We start from the raw sequence: 12,707 nt of genomic DNA, 5'->3' as shown, positions 1-12,707 counted from the left end.
TTACTTTTGAAGATCTGGAGGATGAGGGCATCCTGCAAAGGGCTTGGGAGGGTCTTATTCCAAACCGTATTTTGATTTATTACTTGTAAGTGCCCTTATTCTTTTGCTCCTCTCCTTTATTTTTTCTGCAGTGGCTTGCAAATTAATTACTTAAAATTTTCCTTTTACTAGAGAACATGAGATTGATAATGAAATTAGAACTCCAATTAGAAACCACATAAAGTTCCTGGATGATGGACAAAATAAGGAAAGACAAGCATTAGAGCTACTCTTGAGCAAAAGGAAAGTTTTGCAGAAGGAGAGAACTCTGGCCTCAACAGATGCTTCCAGAAAGAGAACTCTTGGGAAGGTATATAAAGGGGTGGATTTGTCTTCAATTACCACAGTGGATGATTCTTCAAAGAACAGTGCGAGAAAATTGACTGGATCCAATTATTCAAAGAAACAGAAAGTGGAGGATATAACCAGAAAGCCTCTGAACAACACTGGCTCTACAAAAGTCAGTAAGTCCTTCACTGATGGAAACAGGTTTTCCTTCGGGAATAGTGTGTACAACTTGATCAGAATTATTCAAAGAAACATAAATTTTTTATTTTTTTTATTTTTGGTTAGAGCATTTAAATATCCAAGTGTGCTGATTGGTGAATTTCAGATTTTTTTTGTTTTTTTTTATTTTTTAAAGATTGCGATGAATTTTATAACTTAAATATGCTTTATATGCTTTTTATGAACATGTACAGTCGAATTGTTCTGTAAAATATTGAATTTGATGGTTTTATCAACTTTTATTCTTATTTTCTGGTATGATGTGTTTTATGCAAATTGGAATCACTACAACAAAAACATACTTTAGTGGCACTACACTAGTGGCATATTTTTAAAAAATGCCACAAAAAATGATATTTAGTGGCACGTTTTTGAAAAATGCCACAAAACGACAAACATAAAAGGCTCTAGTGACATTTCAATGAACAAATGTCACAAAACTACAACAAAAACATACTTTAGTGGCACTACACTAGTGGCATATTTTTAGAAAATGCCACAAAAATGATATTTAGTGGCACGTTTTTGAAAAATGCCACAAAACGACAAACATAAAAGGCTCTAGTGACATTTCAATGAACAAGTGTCACAACACTACAACAAAAACATATTTTAGTGACACCATACTAGTGGCATGTTCTTAAAAAATGTCACAAAAAGAATATTTGGTGGCATTTTTTAGAAAAATGTCATAGAGCCACAAACATACAAGGCTCTAGTGACATTTCAATTAAAAAAAAGTGTCACTTCACTACAACAAAAATGTCACTACAAAAACTTTTTATGAATATTTGCAATGGCATTTTTTAAAAAAGGTCAGGACACTAGGTAGGTGCAAATTACTTTTTATGGCACTTAGGTGAAAAGTGTCATAAACAAATATTTTATAGCATTTTGAGAAATGCCACTAAGCCAAAAACTTTCTAAGCTTATAATGACATTTTTGAAAAAACAAAAAATGCCAATATATTTTCTAAATTTTTAAAATGCAGTAAATGATTTAAAATAAATGAATTAAACTCAATATACACTACAGGAAAAAGCATATTCGGCGACTAAATTTCTTGACCAAAAAAATTTGGTCGCTGAAAGTATAGCTTTCAGTGACCAAAACAGCATTAGTTGCCAAAAGTAAAGCTTTTTGGCGACTAAACAATTTTAGTAGCCAAAAGTCTACAATTGGCGACTAAAACTAAGTTTGGTTGCTGATTATATGGGTTTTAGTGACTAAAAAATTTTTAGTAGCCCAAAGTAAAGCTTTTTGGCGACTAAAAAATTTAGTGGCCAAAAGTCTACAATTGGTGACTAAAAATAAGTTTGATCGCTGATTATATGGGTTTTACCGACTAAAAAAATTTTAGTAGCCAAAAGTAAAGCTTTTTGGTGCCAAAAAAAATTTTAGTAGCCAAAAGTCTACAATTGGCGACTAAAAAATAAGTTTAGTCGCTAAAAGTGGTCATTTTTAGCGCGGGAGAACTAAAATCCTAAGGCGGGAATAAAATTTTTTGGTGACCAAAATTTTGGTAGCTGAAAGTGCATCTTCGACGACCAAATCCGATTTTGGTCGACAAAAGTTAAGTTTTTTAGCAACTAAAAAACAATTAGTAGCCAAAGTATAGAATTGGCGACTAAAAAATATTTTTAGCCGCCAAAAGTGGTCTTTTTTTATTTTGGTAGTAAATAGTTTATTTTACATAAATTATGTTCAATAAAATAATTATGTTTATACATATACTTTTATATTAATATGGATGTATGCACTATATAAATAATATATGTTGCATATATAATCATGTGGTTCTATAGAGGTGTAGTGGGAAGAGTGTGGTGTATAAGGTTTATGGTGCGGAAGGTTGGCGGTTCGAGTCTCCGCAAGAGCGGATCAAATTGTTCTACAACGAATTATTGTCATGAATGGTACTTGATAGCGTCACGAATAGTGCCTACCATGACATTAAAGTGTCACTAAAAAGTTTTAGTTTTGATGGTGTAATGACACTTACAAGTGTCACTAACTCTTTTTTTAATGGCGCTTGATAGTGCCACAAATAATATCTACCATGACATTAAAATGTCATTGAAAGTTTTCAGCCATGATGGTGCAGTGGCACTTGCAAGTATCTACCGTGGCACTCGTATCTACCGTGGCACCGATAGAAGTGGCACTTGTTTAAAATGCTACAAGACCAAAAAATGTCATTAGAAGAATAGTTTTGTGGCACTTTCAAATATCACTAAACTAAGAAAATGTTGTAGTGAATGTAAATAACCACCTCATAGCATATTTTATATTAATTAAATTAACAAATAAAGGAAAAAAAGATGGTGTTTTTGTTGAAAACGCCACTATATACTGTTACATCATCAATTATATTTGGCTGAATTATTTAAGCAAATTAAATGGTATACCGGCATTTATGAAAACGTCACTATAAGTATCAGTGAAGTTTATAAAACGCCTTATACCTATAGCGACGGCCGTGGCAATGTAAAAACGTTGGCATAGCCTTTGGCGGCGTTTTTCCACTTATAGCGGCGTTTTTTAAATGCCGGTAAAGGCAATTTTTCCTGCAGTGCACACACAAGATCCACTCAACTCTCTCACTCTCTCTCTCTCTCCTATCACACACCATCCACAACACACGCCTACTGATACACTCAATAATCAACACATACATCCATGGTCTCTCTCTCTCTGTATCGGGTTGGAGGGGGAGAGCATTTCTTTGGAAAACATACACACAAGCTCTCTCACTCTCTCTTTTGCATGGACTGTCTCTCTCTCTCCATGACAATACCATCTCTCTCTCTCTCTCTCTCTCTGTCAATTGGGTTTGAAGATGGTGAATGTCGCTGGTGTACCAGAGGAGCTTCAAGAATGCAACAAAGATAAGCATCAAGCCAAAACGGCGACAATCTGACGCATTTGGCCGAAACGATTCTTGGTCCTTCTCTTCTCCATTCCATTGAAGACATGCAGACAGACACGCTCCATCCCATTGTAGACATACAGACAGACACGTTTCTAGAGAGAGAAAAGGTGGTATGGACACACATACAAAGCACATACTCTCGCTCTCTCGCGGGCTACATGGAGGGAGAGCGTCTTGAGGCTAAAAACAAAAGGATATCATCTCTCTCTCTCTCTCTAGCCCAAGACCAATACAATTATACAACTCTCTCTCTCTCTCTCTCTCTCTCTCTCTCTCTCTCTACAATTTATATAAGCGCACACATGATTCGCATCCTCACTGATTCGAATCTGAAGCTCTCCTCGTTTTGCACTCATTGCCTACTCTCTTCGCTCAAGTTCAATTCCTCTGTTTGTTAATGCACATCGAAGCTCTCCGAAGAAATGTTGCAAATGGTTATAAAATTCTGGATAAAATCAGAATTTTTTCCTAAGTTCGGTCTATTTTTTAGGTGGGCCCCGAGTGTCGATTTACTCGGGTCAAAGTGGTAACGCGTTCTATGCCGCGTTGTGATTCACGTGGTATATTTGGTTGCTCAAAACCATTACCGAGTGAATGGAAAATTGAAGCCAAAGTGTGCTCCATGGAAATGGAGTTTTGGTGGAAATTCCTTAAGGTTGTAAATTGGCTAGTCCCACATTGATTTGGTGGGAAGTTTTGAAATGGTTTATAAGGCTTAGGGTTAGATACTTGGGGTGTGCCCCAAGGGGTACCCAAGTGTTTTAGAGGGAGAGGTTATGGACAAAATGGGCTAGACCCATTGGACCCAAAAATCACCACACGCGCGCCGTCGTCCGGTCGGGCTGGGCCTGGGCGCGGGTGCGTGGTTGGGTTGGGCTTCTAATCTTTTTGGGCCAAAAACATTTGAATTTTATTTTATTTTTTATTAAAATAAAATTCAGAATTCAATAAACTGGTTTGGATTTATTGTTTATCCAAACAGGGCCCTTCCCGTTTTTCAAACAGAATTAAACTGTTTTGGATTTAGTGCTCATCCAAACAGAGCCCTTCCCGTTTTCAAACAGAATTAAACAGTTTTGGATTTATTGTTCATCCAAACAAGGCCCTTCCCGTTTCTATCTGTTTGAATAAACAGATTCAAATCTGTTTAAATTTGAATCTAACAGGTTTCATACCTGTTCAATTCAAATCGAAAAGCCACCTTAACATCTATAAATAGACTAGCCTCCCATTTGGATTTTACTCAGATTTTTCGTACTCCATCCTCTGCAAATTATATTCTTCATCTTGCTGCATTTTATTTCCGAAAGAAAGAGTGTAAACACTTAGTGTGTTCGTAAGGCAAACAATTTGTAGTGCTGCTATTGTTTGTGGTAGATCATTTCATCCTGGGAGATAGACGTCCAAATTCTGAAAGCACCGTGGAGAGGACGAATCTGTCTTAAGGACACAGTGTTAAACACTGGACTTGATCAGGAAAATTATTCATATAATTTAACCAAGTAAGTTGTTTAATTTAATTCTGTTTTTATTTGTTTATTTAATCAGATTTTAATTTTGTTTTTTGTAACAAAATAAAATCTGTGGTTTTATTTATTTATTTTTATTTTGAGTTTGATTTTTGTAATCAAACATATTCTCTCCTTTTCTCTATTTCTTTTATTCTTGTTGTTGTTTTGTACACAACAGAATTTAATCTTTTTTAAATACAGTGAAGATTGTCCAACAATCTTAAGACAGAATCCTTTTTGGGTATCTTCATTGTATTTAATTTTCTGTGTTTTCAAATTAATATTCTGGTTGGAAAAACAAATAGTGATTTATGCTATTTGACAGATAGTAGTAATATACTGTCTCTTTTCTTTGACAACAACTAGTAGTACGATACTGGTGTCATTAACAATTTAGAATATTATTTGGTATTACAGAAAATTCTTGTGATATTTTATTTTTCTAGTTTTAGTTACAAGGAAAATAAAATTAATTTGTTGTTATAATTTATTTTCTGGTTTTAGTAACTAGAAAATTATTTTGTGTTTTAATTTATTTTCTAATTTTGGTAACTAGAAAATTATTTTGTGTTTGTTCTGATTTTTGTAATCAGATAAGTTTTGTGGTATTTTATTTTCTAGTTTTAGTAACAAGAAAAATAAAATGATTTTGTGTTATAAATTATTTTCTGGTTTAAGTAACTAGAAAATTAATTTATGGTTTCGTTTTCTGATTTTTGTAATCAGATATTATTTCGGTATTTTATTTTACTAGTTTTAGTAACAAGGAAAATAAAATTATTTTGTATTGTAATTTATTTTCTAGTTTTAGTAACTAGAAAATTAATTTTGTTAATCTATCTTGTAACCTTTGTGACTCGGTCACAATCTGTTAATTTTGTAAGTAACTTATGATTTCGTTTGGTAGACCACTTAATTTTTGAATCCTTTGTGAAAAGGTATTAATTATTTTGACTTTATCATAGTTCATCATGAGTATACTTGGAAGAATTTGTTTCTAGAGTAAAATATTAGTTTTACAAACTAATTTTATTTTTATTACAATGTGGATTCATAGTCTTGAATTATTTCTGCACTTGAGTCGGAATATATATATATATATATATATATATATATATATATATATATATATATATATATATATATATATATATATATATATATATATATATATATATTCAGAAGAACATTTTAATGCATATTTAATTTGTTTATTTATGTACAAATCAAACTGATTAAATGAAGGTATGTTTTGTCTTTTTGAAATTTAAAGTTTAAATGCGTTGGATTTTATTTATGATTTGAGAATCCTTTTATTTCATGATGCAAGTGATAGGATCGTGCATGATTAATTTATTTTGTTAATTCATTATTTTTAGTTGATGCGTTTGATATGCATGTATGATATCAACTCAAGTTATTTCTTAACAATAATTTCAAGTGATTTGGAATGATAAATTGTTATGTCGACTTTGGACATAAGCAGGTTAATTTGAATATTTCTAATCAATTTTGAATGGGTGTTTAAACACCAAAGAAATTTAAACATGAAGATGTATGTAATTATATCGGTCCGTTTAATTGGGAAGTAATTTAAGAAATCTTTTATGTTGATTATTGAATTATGTGACATAAGATGTCATTAATAATTATTTTACTTGCGTAGTAGAATTTGTTAAACCATGAACCACTTTATTAATATGGGGGTGTATCTCTTACATTAGTTGAGATAATTTAATTTTCTTCGGTTATTGAGTTGCAAGAATGTATACAATCAAATGGGTTTTTGAATTGTTTGATTCTTAGGCAAAATTTTTTATGAGGATATGATTTTGTCAAAACATTAATTCTGACTTAAGTAGTCATAATTATTTTGGTTTTTTCTTGAATTTGTTTTAAAAATTCATTGATTTATAATAGAAGTGATAGGGGTGGTGAATATGATGCACCATTAAAATGAATTTTGTGCACAACATGGCATTATTCACCAAACTACAGCCCCTTATTCTCCACAGCAAAATGAAATTGCTGAAAGGAAGAATAGAACCCTAAAAGAAATGATGAATGCCATGTTACTAAGTTCAGGCTTACCACAGAACTTGTGGGGGGAAGCAATATTCTCTGCTAATTATGTTCTTAATAGAATACCCCACAAGAAAACCAATAGCATTCCTTATGAATTGTGGAAAGGTCGACCACCTTCCTACAAATACTTAAAAGTGTGGGGGTGTTTGGCAAAAGTTGAAGTACCTGTTCCTAAAAAGACTAAGATTGGACCAAAAACAGTAGATTGTGTGTTTATTGGTTATGCTCAGAATAGTAGTACATATCGGTTTCTGACTTATAAATCAGATATACCTGATATAAATGTGAACACTATTATAGAGTCAAGGAATGCTGTGTTTTTTGAACATGTCTTTCCTTACAAGAAAGGACAGGAATTAAGTTCACAGAAAAGAACTTATGATTGTACACAAAGTCAAGAGACTAATGACAATCAAACACAAGAGACTAATAATAGTCTTGACCAACAGGATTTAACTAATGATGAACCTAGACGAAGTAAGAGAGCGAGAACATCAAAATCCTTTGGTCCAGATTTTCTGACATACTTGTTAGAAAATGAACCTCAAAGCTTTAAGGCAGCAATGACAGGTCCTGAAGCACCTTTGTGGAAAGAGGCTGTTAATAATGAAATTGAATCCATTATGCAAAATCATACTTGGAAATTGGTGGATCTTCCACCAGGTTCTAAACCTCTTGGATATAAATGGATATTCAAGAGAAAAATGAAAGAAGATGGTTCAATTGACAAGTATAAAGCAAGACTTGTTGTTAAAGGTTACAGACAAAAGGAAGGTCTGGACTATTTTGACACATATTCCCCTGTGACAAGAATAACATCCATTCGCATGCTTATTTCTATAGCAGCGTTGTTTAATTTAGAAATACATCAAATGGATGTTAAGACAGCTTTCTTAAACGGTGATCTAAATGAAGAGATCTATATGGAACAACCCGAAGGGTTTGTAGTATCAGGGCAAGAAAAGAAAGTTTGTCGACTTGTAAAATCCCTTTATGGATTAAAACAAGCACCTAAGCAATGGCATGAAAAATTTGATCATGCAATGCTTACTAATGGGTTTAAGATAAACGAATGTGACAAATGCGTCTATGTTAAAAACACTGACCAAGGATATGTCATAGTTTGTCTTTATGTGGATGACATGCTTATCATTGGAAGCAGTCAAAACATGATCAAATCAACTAAACAGATGCTTAACAAAAGATTTGATATGAAAGATATGGGGGTCGCAGATGTTATATTAGGAATGAAAATTACTAAAACATCTGACGGATATGCATTATCTCAATCTCATTATATTGAGAAAATTCTTGATAAATTTATCAAGGATGATTTGAATTTAGCTAGAACACCTGTAGACATCAGTCTTTATTTATCAAAAAATAAAGGTGATGCAGTGTCTCAGTTAAAATACTCCCAAATCATTGGAAGCCTAATGTACCTAATGAATTGTACTCGTCCTGATATAGCTTATGCTATAAGTAAATTGAGTAGGTACACTAGTAACCCTGGAGAAGACCATTGGAAAGCGATCATTCGAGTTCTTAGATATCTAAGATTTACTCGTGATCATGGTTTGAACTTTACTCGATATCCAGCAGTACTCGAAGGTTATTGTGATGCCAATTGAATATCGGATACTAAAGATTCAAAATCCACTAGTGGATATGTCTTTACTCTAGGAGGCGCTGCTGTTTCTTGGAAGTCCACGAAACAAACGTGCATCGCACGATCCACAATGGAATCCGAGTTCATTGCTTTAGACAAAGCAGGTGAAGAAGCAGAATGGCTTCGTCACTTCTTAGAAGACATTCCAATGTGGCCAAAACCTGTGCCAGCTATTTGCATTCATTGTGATAGTCAATCTGCAATAGGCAGGGCACAGAATCATATGTATAATGGTAAGTCACGACATATTCGTCGTCGACATAATACCGTAAGGCAATTGTTGTCAAACGGAATAATCTCAATAGATTATATAAAATCTAAAGAGAATATTGCGGATCCGTTAACAAAAGGTTTGACAAAAGAGCTAGTGTATAGTTCATCGAAGGGGATGGGATTAAAGCCTATTACATAAGAGTCGTCATAATGGTAACCCTACTTATATGACTGGAGATCCCAAGAACTAAGTTCAAAGGGACAACCAAGTTATGTATGGCTCGCCAGAAATCACCAAGGGATTAAAATTCCTACCCATTCCTATGGTGAGAGTGATATCTGCAACATATGTTGTCTGCAGGGGTATAAGGATAAGCTTTGCTTTTAATGATTACTTATATCTTGATTAAGACATAACATCAAGATGAGTATAAGAAGATACTCACAATAAGAATCACCTATATGAGTGTTGAACTGGGGCCGGTTCTATGAGAATGAAAAGGCTAAATTCTTTAGAAACACTTATGAAAACCAGGTGCGTTCAAGGCCAAAATGAACACAACAGTGAGAACCACGATGTGTTAGAAGATATTTTGTGTGAAATCTATTGTCTTGGCTTACACAAACGGCTGAACAATTCAAGGCATCGCGTCCATTGGTTAGCCAGTAAGTCCGATAGGTTATCACTAGGGAAGGTTCAAAGCCGAAAACTACCTATCTTGATGCAAGATATTTTCGACTTATACTCTTTTGTTAAAGTCTGCATATTGTTGCATTTCCGTTGTCATCAAATTCCATTCATGTGGGGGATTGTTGGAAATGGTTATAAAATTCTGGATAAAACCAGAATTTTTTCCTAAGTTCGGTCTATTTTTTAGGTGGGCCCCGAGTGTCGATTTACTCGGGTCAAAGTGGTAACGCGTTCTATGCCGCGTTGTGATTCACGTGGTATATTTGGTTGCTCAAAACCATTACCGAGTGAATGGAAAATTGAAGCCAAAGTGTGCTCCATGGAAATGGAGTTTTGGTGGAAATTCCTTAAGGTTGTAAATTGGCTTGTCCCACATTGATTTGGTGGGAAATTTTGAAATGGTTTATAAGGCTTAGGGTTAGATACTTGGGGTGTGCCCCAAGGGGTACCCAAGTGTTTTAGAGGGAGAGGTTATGGACAAAATGGGCTAGACCCATTGGACCCAAAAATCACCACACGCGCGCCGCCGTCCGGTCGGGCGGGCTGGGTTGGGCCTGGGCGCGGGTGCGTGGTTGGGTTGGGCTTCTAATCTTTTTGGGCCAAAAACATTTGAATTTTATTTTATTTTTTATTAAAATAAAATTCAGAATTCAATAAACTGGTTTGGATTTATTGTTTATCCAAACAGGGCCCTTCCCGTTTTTCAAACAGAATTAAACTGTTTTGGATTTAGTGCTCATCCAAACAGAGCCCTTCCCGTTTTCAAACAGAATTAAACAGTTTTGGATTTATTGTTCATCCAAACAAGGCCCTTCCCGTTTCTATCTGTTTGAATAAACAGATTCAAATCTGTTTAAATTTGAATCTAACAGGTTTCATACCTGTTCAATTCAAATCGAAAAGCCACCTTAACATCTATAAATAGACTAGCCTCCCATTTGGATTTTACTCAGATTTTTCGTACTCCATCCTCTGCAAATTATATTCTTCATCTTGCTGCATTTTATTTCCGAAAGAAAGAGTGTAAACACTTAGTGTGTTCGTAAGGCAAACAATTTGTAGTGCTGCTATTGTTTGTGGTAGATCATTTCATCCTGGGAGATAGACGTCCAAATTCTGAAAGCACCGTGGAGAGGACGAATCTGTCTTAAGGACACAGTGTTAAACACTGGACTTGATCAGGAAAATTATTCATATAATTTAACCAAGTAAGTTGTTTAATTTAATTCTGTTTTTATTTGTTTATTTAATCAGATTTTAATTTTGTTTTTTGTAACAAAATAAAATCTGTGGTTTTATTTATTTATTTTTATTTTGAGTTTGATTTTTGTAATCAAACATATTCTCTCCTTTTCTCTATTTCTTTTATTCTTGTTGTTGTTTTGTACACAACAGAATTTAATCTTTTTTAAATACAGTGAAGATTGTCCAACAAGAAAAACAAAAACAAGATAGAGAGATGACATTCTTGCAACCTAGAAAAATCAAGGTGGTTTTGATTTGCTGGGTTGGACTGTCTTCCGGTGAGTGACGGTTCAAATTGAGATTTGTTTTCATATTTACGAAGGTGGTGGTTGGTCTCGGTTTGCTCTGGCGCCGGTGTTCAAACTCTATCTTTCACGGGCGGCGTGCATGGTATTTGAAAAAATAAATATGGAGAGAATAATTGACAGAGCAAACAGGCTCTTTGTTTTTAATTATATTAATCCTTACGGGGAGACTCCATTTTATAGGAGTGATTATACAACATTTGCAAGACAATATAATAAAAGGCTACTAGACAACATAATGAAAGGCAACAATCATAATTAAAGGCACAACATATAAAACTAAAAGTAGCCGAAAGGAAATGGCACTAACTAAAGCAAATTGCACTATCTAAGGCATCTGATGACTACTAATGACACACAAATATAATATATACATTATATATATTATATATTATTAATAATGAAAAAGAAGCTTGATTTCAAACACTCCCCCTCAAGCGACGTTGTAGATGTTAATCATTCCCAATTTGTCCGTCAGATCTTCAAAGCTAACTCGAGCAAGAGCTTTTGTGAGAATGTCAGCCTTTTGGCTCTTTGTTGGAGTGTAGCTGACTTGAAAAACTCCTTCTTCAATCTTTTCCTTGATAAAGTGTCGATCTATCTCCACGTGTTTAGTTCGATCATGATGAACCGGATTCTTAGCGATACTGATGGCGGCTTGGTTGTCGCAGTATAAAACCATGGGATGCTCAGATGGAACCCGTAATTCTTCTAACAGTCTGTTCAACCAGATTCCCTCACAGATACCTAGGGCCATAGCACGAAATTCTGCCTCAGCACTACTACGGGCTACCACTGACTGTTTCTTGCTTCGCCATGTAACCGCGTTCCCCCAAACAAATGAACAATAGCCAGAGGTTGATCTTCGATCAGTCACTGAACCTGCCCAATCTGCATATGAAAAAATCTCAATTTTTCTATTTGTTGTTCTTTGGAAGAAGAGACCCTTTCCTGGTGTCATTTTTAGGTACCTCAATATTCTGGTCACAGCAGTCATGTGTTTTTCGGTTGGATTATTCATGAATTGACTGACCACACTAACAGAGAAGCCGATGTCTGGCCTTGTATGAGAAAGATAAATGAGTTTTCCCACAAGACGTTGATATCTCCCTTTATCACTTGGTGCACTACCGTCACTTTCTTCCAGTTTGATAGTTGTGTCCATAGGAGTTTCTGCCGGCTTGCATCCTAGCATCCCTGTTTCATTTAGTAAGTCTAGAACGTATTTACGTTGTGAGACTGTTATACCTTTCTTTGACCTAGCAATCTCCATTCCAAGAAAGTACTTAAGATTTCCAAGATCTTTAATCTCAAATTCCTTTGTTAGGAATTTTTTAAGTAAGCCAATTTCCTCTTCATGATCACCTGTTAGAATTATGTCATCCACATAAACAATGATAATTGCCAATTTCCCTCCTAGGGAGTGCTTCACAAATAATGTATGATCGGATTGACATTGAACAAAACCATACCCTTTCACTACCTTAGTGAACCGCTCAAACCAGGCCC

The 12,707-nt window shown here is 34.5% G+C and overlaps 1 pseudogene; it reads left to right on the top strand.

The window, feature by feature from the left end:
* The window catches only part of LOC114286984 (receptor-like kinase TMK3), a 48,337-nt pseudogene that overhangs the window by 21,110 nt on the left and 14,520 nt on the right, over positions 1-12,707 (top strand).

This window comes from Camellia sinensis, chromosome 12 (genome assembly GCF_055761805.1).
Source record: "Camellia sinensis isolate YWXY chromosome 12, ASM5576180v1, whole genome shotgun sequence".
Classification (NCBI taxonomy): domain Eukaryota; kingdom Viridiplantae; phylum Streptophyta; class Magnoliopsida; order Ericales; family Theaceae; genus Camellia; species Camellia sinensis.
This window is presented reverse-complemented; position numbering and strand designations above follow the sequence as displayed.